This window comes from Haliotis cracherodii, unplaced genomic scaffold, assembly GCF_022045235.1.
Source record: "Haliotis cracherodii isolate W230 unplaced genomic scaffold, xgHalCrac1.p SCAF_10, whole genome shotgun sequence".
NCBI lineage: Eukaryota > Metazoa > Mollusca > Gastropoda > Lepetellida > Haliotidae > Haliotis > Haliotis cracherodii.
The window spans coordinates 54,648,922-54,657,332 of NW_027266265.1; positions in this window are offsets into that span (position 1 = coordinate 54,648,922).

The following is an 8,411-nucleotide window of genomic DNA, read 5'->3' on the forward strand; positions in this document are numbered from 1 at the left end:
AAGTCAATTGTTCACCTGAACAAACATGGGAACATATGGTACAAGTCAAAATAGGGAATTGCATCGGGCATATTTTTTGTCACTGCTGCGTCATTTTTGAAAATACACTCCACATGGCAGCCATGAAACGTTTAAACAGCTTTACTAAGGCCTTGAATGTTGTAATAACTTTTGAGCAAGATCTTCATAGAAAGAGCATGCTCGATTGTACCTCGATAGTCTTGACATGTAGACACCAAAGACTGGAGCTGCTTGAATATTGCACGGCAAAAAGGGAAAGTTGAAATCACCCCATCTTGTCTTATGGATAGACTTTCGTCACTCATGGGTTTCTTTATGCCTACATCTAAATATGAAACAGTTGAGGCGGTCTCACTGGTCTCTGTTATTTCTAGCTCAGGTGGGTAAATCCATTATTTGACCATTACTGAATAATATCAGATCATGGATATGCCTGAAGCTTAAGTTAATCTTTTTGTCAAAATACCCTAAGGCTTGTTAAAAAATTCCGGTGCATATGCATAACGAAACAGATCAGCATGGAGGGAAACACATTTCCCAAACACAAATTTCACATTCTGTTTCCTCAGTAAACTTCAGAATGCACTTGCTTTCAATTTTGACAAATTGTCCTGAACCTTAGATTTGTAACTATATATATATCTATGTTCTGACTTTCGGAGATTGCAAAAAACTAAGAAAATCCTTTGAGTTTTTGATAATTATTTCCACTTATCTCAAATACTTTCAGTAAATAAAACGAAAGTTCTTCCTTGAGACAAGGATTTGTTTGTAAATTTGCTGGACAAAGGAGGAACGGACGATTATCGATACATCAGTTCATCTATATGCGATATACATTAAGCATAAGTTAAACAAATGGTCAAATTCCCTTGTTTTGAATTTGCCAATCCGAGCAGTATTTCCGACTCGTGTGCATAAAGAAACAGATTTGCTAATGAGCATAATAGATGAAAGTAACGATGACAAATCAAATATGAAACAATGCTATTGTTAATTCCCAATTGAAACAGTGCATATCTTAGAGTTACATCAAAGATGTTACGATCAAAGTTAAATCACTTGTAACGTTGTGTAGGATGACGTTAGTCCCCAAGAAGTGAGTGAGTATGTTTTACGCCGCTTTTAGCAATATTCCAGCAATATCACGGCGGGGGACACCAGAAATGGGCTTCACACATTGTACCAAGGTCGGGAATCGAACCCGGCTCTTCGGCGTGACGAGCGAACGCTTTAACCACGAGGCTACCCGACCGCCTCTACCCCCAAGAAAAACGGCACACATCTTAATACTTAATCTCGTATAACAAATGCATATCACACCCTGCGTTAAATGTCCCATCCAATGAAACAATGCACATGGGAACGTTCAAGATATCCATTTGTGAGTGTATAACAATATGCATGCACACCTAGAGCCCAAGTCACATAAATGTCTCAGTTTTAATCCTAAATACCGCATCTTGAGTTTCATATCATACAGCTCTCTTATTTGAATTTATGTGCATATCCCAACTTGAATTCCCTACAATTCATATCGACGTTCAGTTCAATGCCACAAACTGGTTCAGATGCAGGTTCATTCTTAGCTCTATGTAACAATATAGCAACTGATAAAAAGTTCATCTCCACGTCAATCACGGCCACGATCTACATACGAGAAGGACAGCTCAACAATCACAACAACTGCATGTTGCTTTTAAGCTGCACCAAATTTTATCACATTAATGCATCTAATGATAACTAAGTCTTATTTCATGTTCTGGATTTGAGCACGAATCCTGTTAATTGGCGAAGTACCGTTTCAACCTTGAGCCTTCTTCGTATGTGAATTTTCCATGTTGAAAACCCCCAGACTGCACGACCGCGTCTCACGGCGAACCAGCGGAACGTCTAAACTAACTCGCTGAGACAAAAGTTTACGGCACAGATGATGTGTCATTCTTTTTTCTAGATAGGGAAAACACAAACTGTGAAGCCGAATTCTTGTTTCAGAGTCGTATATCGGATGAATCCTTATTTTAATAACAACCCTAACCAAACGAAAACTTGACAGAGGAGGAATTTGCGACATCTACCGTCATTCGATCCGGCAAACTACTGATCGGCATCTCTGTCTCGGTGTTTACCATGTCAACACTGGTTTGCGGTAGGTGGATCGAATCCCACAAGTTGAAACCAACTATATCGACGCCTTGGGGAGACGGAAAATCTACACTCAAGTTTTTCTCTTTTGGCTCTTATAAAAATACTATTGTTTTCCATTCACTGTATGCCAGAATTTCAGGAAAAACGTTTGCAAGGGGAAATGAGTGCTTTGCTGCAAGTATAATTTATTTATTTATTTATTTATTTGTTTGTTTGTTTGTTTGTTTGTTTGTTTGTTTATTTGTTTATATGTTGGACCAATGAAACATTACTAGTAAAGACTGTAATATTCAGTCACTCCACATGATATGATACCTAATACTTTTATGGAAGGCATTATAATTTTATTCTGTTGCTATGCAACGTTGTGGAACATATCACTACCAACTAAAACCGAAATGACTGATTCAAGGACCCAACTTTGTAAGTGGTTTATAGAAAATGAAATTATTTTTTTTCAATTTCTCACACCAGTACAATCAGTCTTCACACTGCCATTGTTGCCAAGCCATACATCACCGCAGTCCCCTACGTGTGTGATGTTGTCTTAACTTTCACACACACAGAGAATACAACTCACACTGATTACACAAGTAGATAAACGTGAAGGTAAAGTAATGAATAATCCGTTATTGATCAATGTTAGAGTTTTTGGCCCGAAACATTACAAACTAGCAACTATGTTATCATTTCTGACTGAGTTCACATGAATTCAATTCCAAACAAACACGAGTGCTCCCACCCACTCGGTAAGCTGTGTCCGGTGACCAAATGTTCCATCTCTCCGAGCAAGTATACCAAACATGTGTTCCTCAAGATTACATGTTTCAAGCGTGCATCGTGGCCTTTTTTAACTTTTTGCATTCCCTTTTTACAGCTAGAGCTATCTTTCTGTAATGAAAGTTTCATCGGTTAAAAAGGAGCCATATGAAAGTCTACTATATCAGGCTATGGCAGGCGATTTGCACAATAATTGAGGGACCACCCACATTATTTATGAAAGCGAAGTAACGTTATGGGAGATCAACTTTCCCCACATGCTTAATCGTAAAAGAAATGTTTGTAGGCTCTTAATTTTATACTGCAATTTCATATGCAGAGGGATATAAAACCGCGTGTATTACGACTGTAAATGTCTCGAGAATTCTCACTCACTTCACTGTTGCCCCTTAAGAGAAACGACTGGGGTTATTGGGGTTAAAGGGGGTTTATGGGAGGAGGAAGGATGGGAGGGAGAAACGCCCAGTTCTCATGACGAGATCATGAATCAAAGTGGATATTTAAATGTTCCGTTATTCGTACAAGCTTGATTTACGGATATTAAATGTTTCTAAATTACAACCATGCACGATTTAATATCCTTTTGTATGTCTTACATGATTAATTATATATACATCCAATTTTATATTCTCCCATTCGCCATTTCAAGTATTTTAAGAACTGAAACTTTTTTAAACGTTAGTGTTTATTAATATTTGAATGTGACCATATTTAGTTTAAGAGTTGTGCTAATATTAATAATCAGTAATAAAAGTTATCAAGAATTATTGAGACTCGGTGAGTTAAAACGCTTAATAAATATGTAAGGAAATTCAATGCATGAAAATCTAATGTATAAACGTTGTTATAACATCATAAATATTATATCAAATCTGCACGTTCTACAAATAACACGATCTACTTGGCTCGTATATCCATACGACTTCTTAGGGGTGTATGTTTATTACGAACATGATTTAATAAATAATGTAAGTTTATTTCACAAATGCTCTAATCACAATGTTCAACAACTTGTTAACGTAACCACGATTACACGGTTTATACCTGCTCAGAGTGTTGTTATACACCATAAGAATCATTGCTAGTCAAACTCGCATTGAGGAGAGATGTTTGCGAAATCATCAGGGTTAGCTTATAAACATTTTCTTGCAAAATATACAAGATGAGGGAGTGTAGTATGAGGCTGGTGGTGTCGGGGTGTTGTACGGGGGCAGAGAGCTGGAAACGGGGGATATTGCCACGTGGTATTCGCCAACATCAAAGAACTACTCTTTTCTGACAATGTGGTTCTGAACAAGGGAACGAGGCAACTCTGGGATATTTCAAAGCACCCTTCCATACAAAATAGGATATTTCAAAGCGAAGTTCTTATTTTACAAAAGATTTTTTTTCAAAGGAATTGTGTTCTGTGATATTAATATTTAAGCGTGTTATGTGGCGGGAATATTCGGCAGTTTGACAATGCTATATTTGGTATCGCGTTTCCCCCTTGTTTAATATGATGATGCGTTCGAGGCACTGATACTTACAATATAGTGTATATTTTCTTTATTTTACTCTTAGTATTTACTTACATAGTATGATAATGACACATCTCTTACATAAGCTCTATCTTTTCAATCTGAACATATTTTCAGCATGTGGATAATATCAGTATAAAACAAAAAAACGCGTTATATGTTTCAAACGAGTTCTCAGGATTCAAAAGATTTACCCGAGAATCAACTATGCTATACTTCAATGCGCCAGAGGCACGCTATTTACTTTTTGATAGTTTGGAAATGTATGATGTATACATATATGACTATGTAGATTGATAGATATATTCTTCTTGATCTATCCTGTTTTTCATGTCATTGTAATTCAGTCATAAGTGAGTGAGTGAGTAATTATTGCGTAAATCTCGCATCAGCAATTTTGAAGCTATCTGCGGGTAACAGTCATAAAGAAAGGACGGGGTATAACAAATGTATGCCTTAACTATGTCAAACAAGCTCAGTAAATATTTTTTTCTGATATTTCAGCATGAAGAATGCCTTTTACACTTTGTGACGGGGCGACCTTTTTACGAACACCTGGTGCCATCTGTATTTGATAGTGTTTAATAAACGCATACTTATGATATAATGGGAATCGTGCAATGGATTTATGCTTTTAGCACATATTTCTTATGATTATGACAAGTGCTTTGTTGTGTAGGCTTCATATTTTCTGCAACTTTGATATGGGTTGGTTGGTTGGTTTGTTGTTTAACGCCGCTCACAGCAATATTCCAGCTATATGGCGGCGGTCTGTAAATAGTCGCTTTTTACGACAAGCATGGTCCCCTTTTACGGCATGCATGGGTTGCTGAAGACCTATTCTACCCCGGATCATCACGGGTGATATTGGATGCTCATTCCTCGTCCTTTGTGCAGACTTCAAAAAGATACTTTCTGCAGATAGAATAAATATGTGTTTTTTAAGTTTGTTTATGGGTGATTTTGGAAGATGTTTAGTTAATAACACTGCAAACTTGCCATTATAGTAGATATATGTAAAACGATTATTTAAACTTACGCCACGTGTGGAAACCAAATGTTACATAACTCACGACAGTCCAGAAACCGTATCCAGATATTCTGTGAACTAAAATCGCTGCCCGGCAGTAATGTAAGGGTATTTTATTTAAAGTAGGTTTGCAATAAGTCTGTTTCTCCTTCTTGTTCTAGCACATCAAAGACGCCGCCGGTTCATGGCCAGAAAAAGGGTTTCGATATGGGCCAAACAAAGTCATAAATCCCTCATTACAACCCCTATGACGGGGTTTACGAGGACCAGACCTCTCATCCCGACTGCGTTTGGGCGACATCCATCCAATGTGGGAACAAGATACCTAAGCAACTTCTTGGTGAATGAATTCGGAAAACAAAAGAAATCGGTCAACTTGATTGTTTCTTTATAAAACAATATTAAATTGGTCATTGATGTATGTTACAGAAACAGCACGGGTCAAACCGTGGATCGTAATCAGTGCGAATCAGATATCTGCAGGTCCGTCCCAAACACGCATTAATCTTCTTAATTAATCAATATAATAATAGTCTGGAACCCGTGAAGATCCGGGATAGAATAGGTCTTCAGCAACCCATGCTTGCCCTAATAGGCGACTATCCTTATCGTAAGAGGCGACTAACGGGATCGGGTGGTCAGGCTCGCTGACTTGGTTGTCATCGTATCCCAGTTGCGTGGATCGATGTTCAAGATGTCAATCCCTGGATCGTCTGGTCCAGACTCGATTATTTATAGACCGCCGCCATATGGCCGGAATATTGCTGAGTGCAGAGTTAAACAACAAACGAACAAACAGAAAATTAGACACATATTCTGGGTCATACCATGGATGGACCTCTGTGGACCTCTGTGTCAAAACCACAAGCATGGCGAAGACGGTAAGAACATGATCGTGCCACTCCATCATGTCGCTTAAGATACTATGTTTGCCAAAGCTGGACATCCACTGACAATGTGTTGGACAGTCTCATTAAATTCATTACATAATCTACATTTTATATTTACATTTTGATGCAAGCAAAATCACACATTGACAGTTTTGAGTTGGAAGTTATAAATTGGTCCTGAGCAGCAAAGAGAAAGCCTTCCGTTTCACTTTTCACTCCAGCCGACCTCATCCAAGTGAAGGACTCTGTGGGGTTGCTGAACTTCTCAACACACTGCGGGGCTGTCGGGTAGCCTAGTGGTTAAAGCGTTCGCTCGTCACGCCGAAAATCCGGGTTCGATTCCCGACATGGATACAATGTGTGAAGCCCATTTCTGGTGTCCCCCGCCGTGATATTGCTAAAAGAGGCGTAAAACCAAACTCGTCCACTCACACTCACTCAACACACAAGGTTAAGTGATAAAGTCGATACAGTGGACGTTCAGAAAGCCTCTCCTTGAAAAAACTGAGTCTGGACCGATTTGATATGGCACTTCGCTTGGTTGACACTCATTTCTGTACCGTCCAGCAGTACAGAACCATCAACAAAATCAACACCGACATTGAGATTATGTCCCACATCCTTGGCACGTTATAGAAAACTGTGGAATGCCTTGTTTTCATCATGAGTCTTGACATGCTTCATAAGAGGATCAACAGACAAATAAATGTGAGCAAAAGTGCACAAAACAATTCTATCATGAATAGCCTCCACATTAATCAAACCACGCCTTCCCATCATAATTGGTAAATTTTAGCGATTGAGGGAAGACCGAGGGTTGTGGGATCTATTATCTGACACGATTCTTCGTGTGAGGGTGTCAATAGCCTGAATTTCTTGTTTCGTCCAAATAACAACACCAAAAGAATACGAAAGGATGGGCACAGCATAAGTATATGTGGCTCTGACTTTATTGCGAGCGTTCAGCTCTGAACTCCAGATTTTCTACATTTGTGCTCTGCCCGAAGTTTGCCCTTGATATGGGCATTGTGGAGTTTGTCCCTAATCTGCATCCCTAAGTACGTATAGGCCTGACCTTCCACAGGATGGTCAATAACTGTTCCTCCAAGTAAACTGACTGATCCTCCCTCTTCTACTTTGCCACGTTTCAAATGAAGAATGTTGCATTTGTCGAGTCTAAAGGACATGCCGATATCATTAGAAAAGGATTCGACAAGCAGAATTTTTTTATTATTATTATTATTATTATTATTATTATTATTATGAGATTAAAATAAAATGCAGCAACGAGGGTTTGGGTGATCCTGGCACAGTCAGGCTGGTTAGGCTCATCATCAGCTCAGGGCCCTTGCCCCCTCTACATGCAGCCCAGACAGCGAATGGGACTTCTCCCAGCTGCAGGAAGCGCTGCCTTGTCAAACCCACCCAGAACTTTTTAGAGAATGTGATGACTCCCCAACACTGCAGCCTTCTGCATTACCCAGATTGTCAGAAGGGTTGTATTCCTGGAAGCAAACCCGGATACTCTCCCGATGTCAGTCAACAGATTGGGAGGTACCAAACCTAAGGCACCGAGAACAATGGGGAGTCGGACAACTTGGTACTTTGGCTGCAAGCATGACATTTCGAAAGCGAGGTCCACATATTTGCCATGTTTTTCCTCAATCTTGTCAATCATATTAATGTCAAAGGGGACAGAAAATTATTATTATCATTATTATTATTATTATTATTATTATTACACCTGGGTTCTCTTATCCGGATGCCCCTGAATAAGAACTATTTAAGTGTCTATTAATCCTGTCTGATTGACGAGCGTTCATGGCATCAATCTTGTAGGACGTGATCGTTTATGCCCCGATGAGCGTCTGCTATGTTGGTACACAGTGTTTTACGTCACCCCACACCATCCTGTACACACGTCTTCCCATGCAGAGCCGACTGGGAGATACTAGGAGATTGCACCGTGTGTAACATGATTGATGTCCCTCGTTACGAAACTAGGTGTGACATCTCGATAAT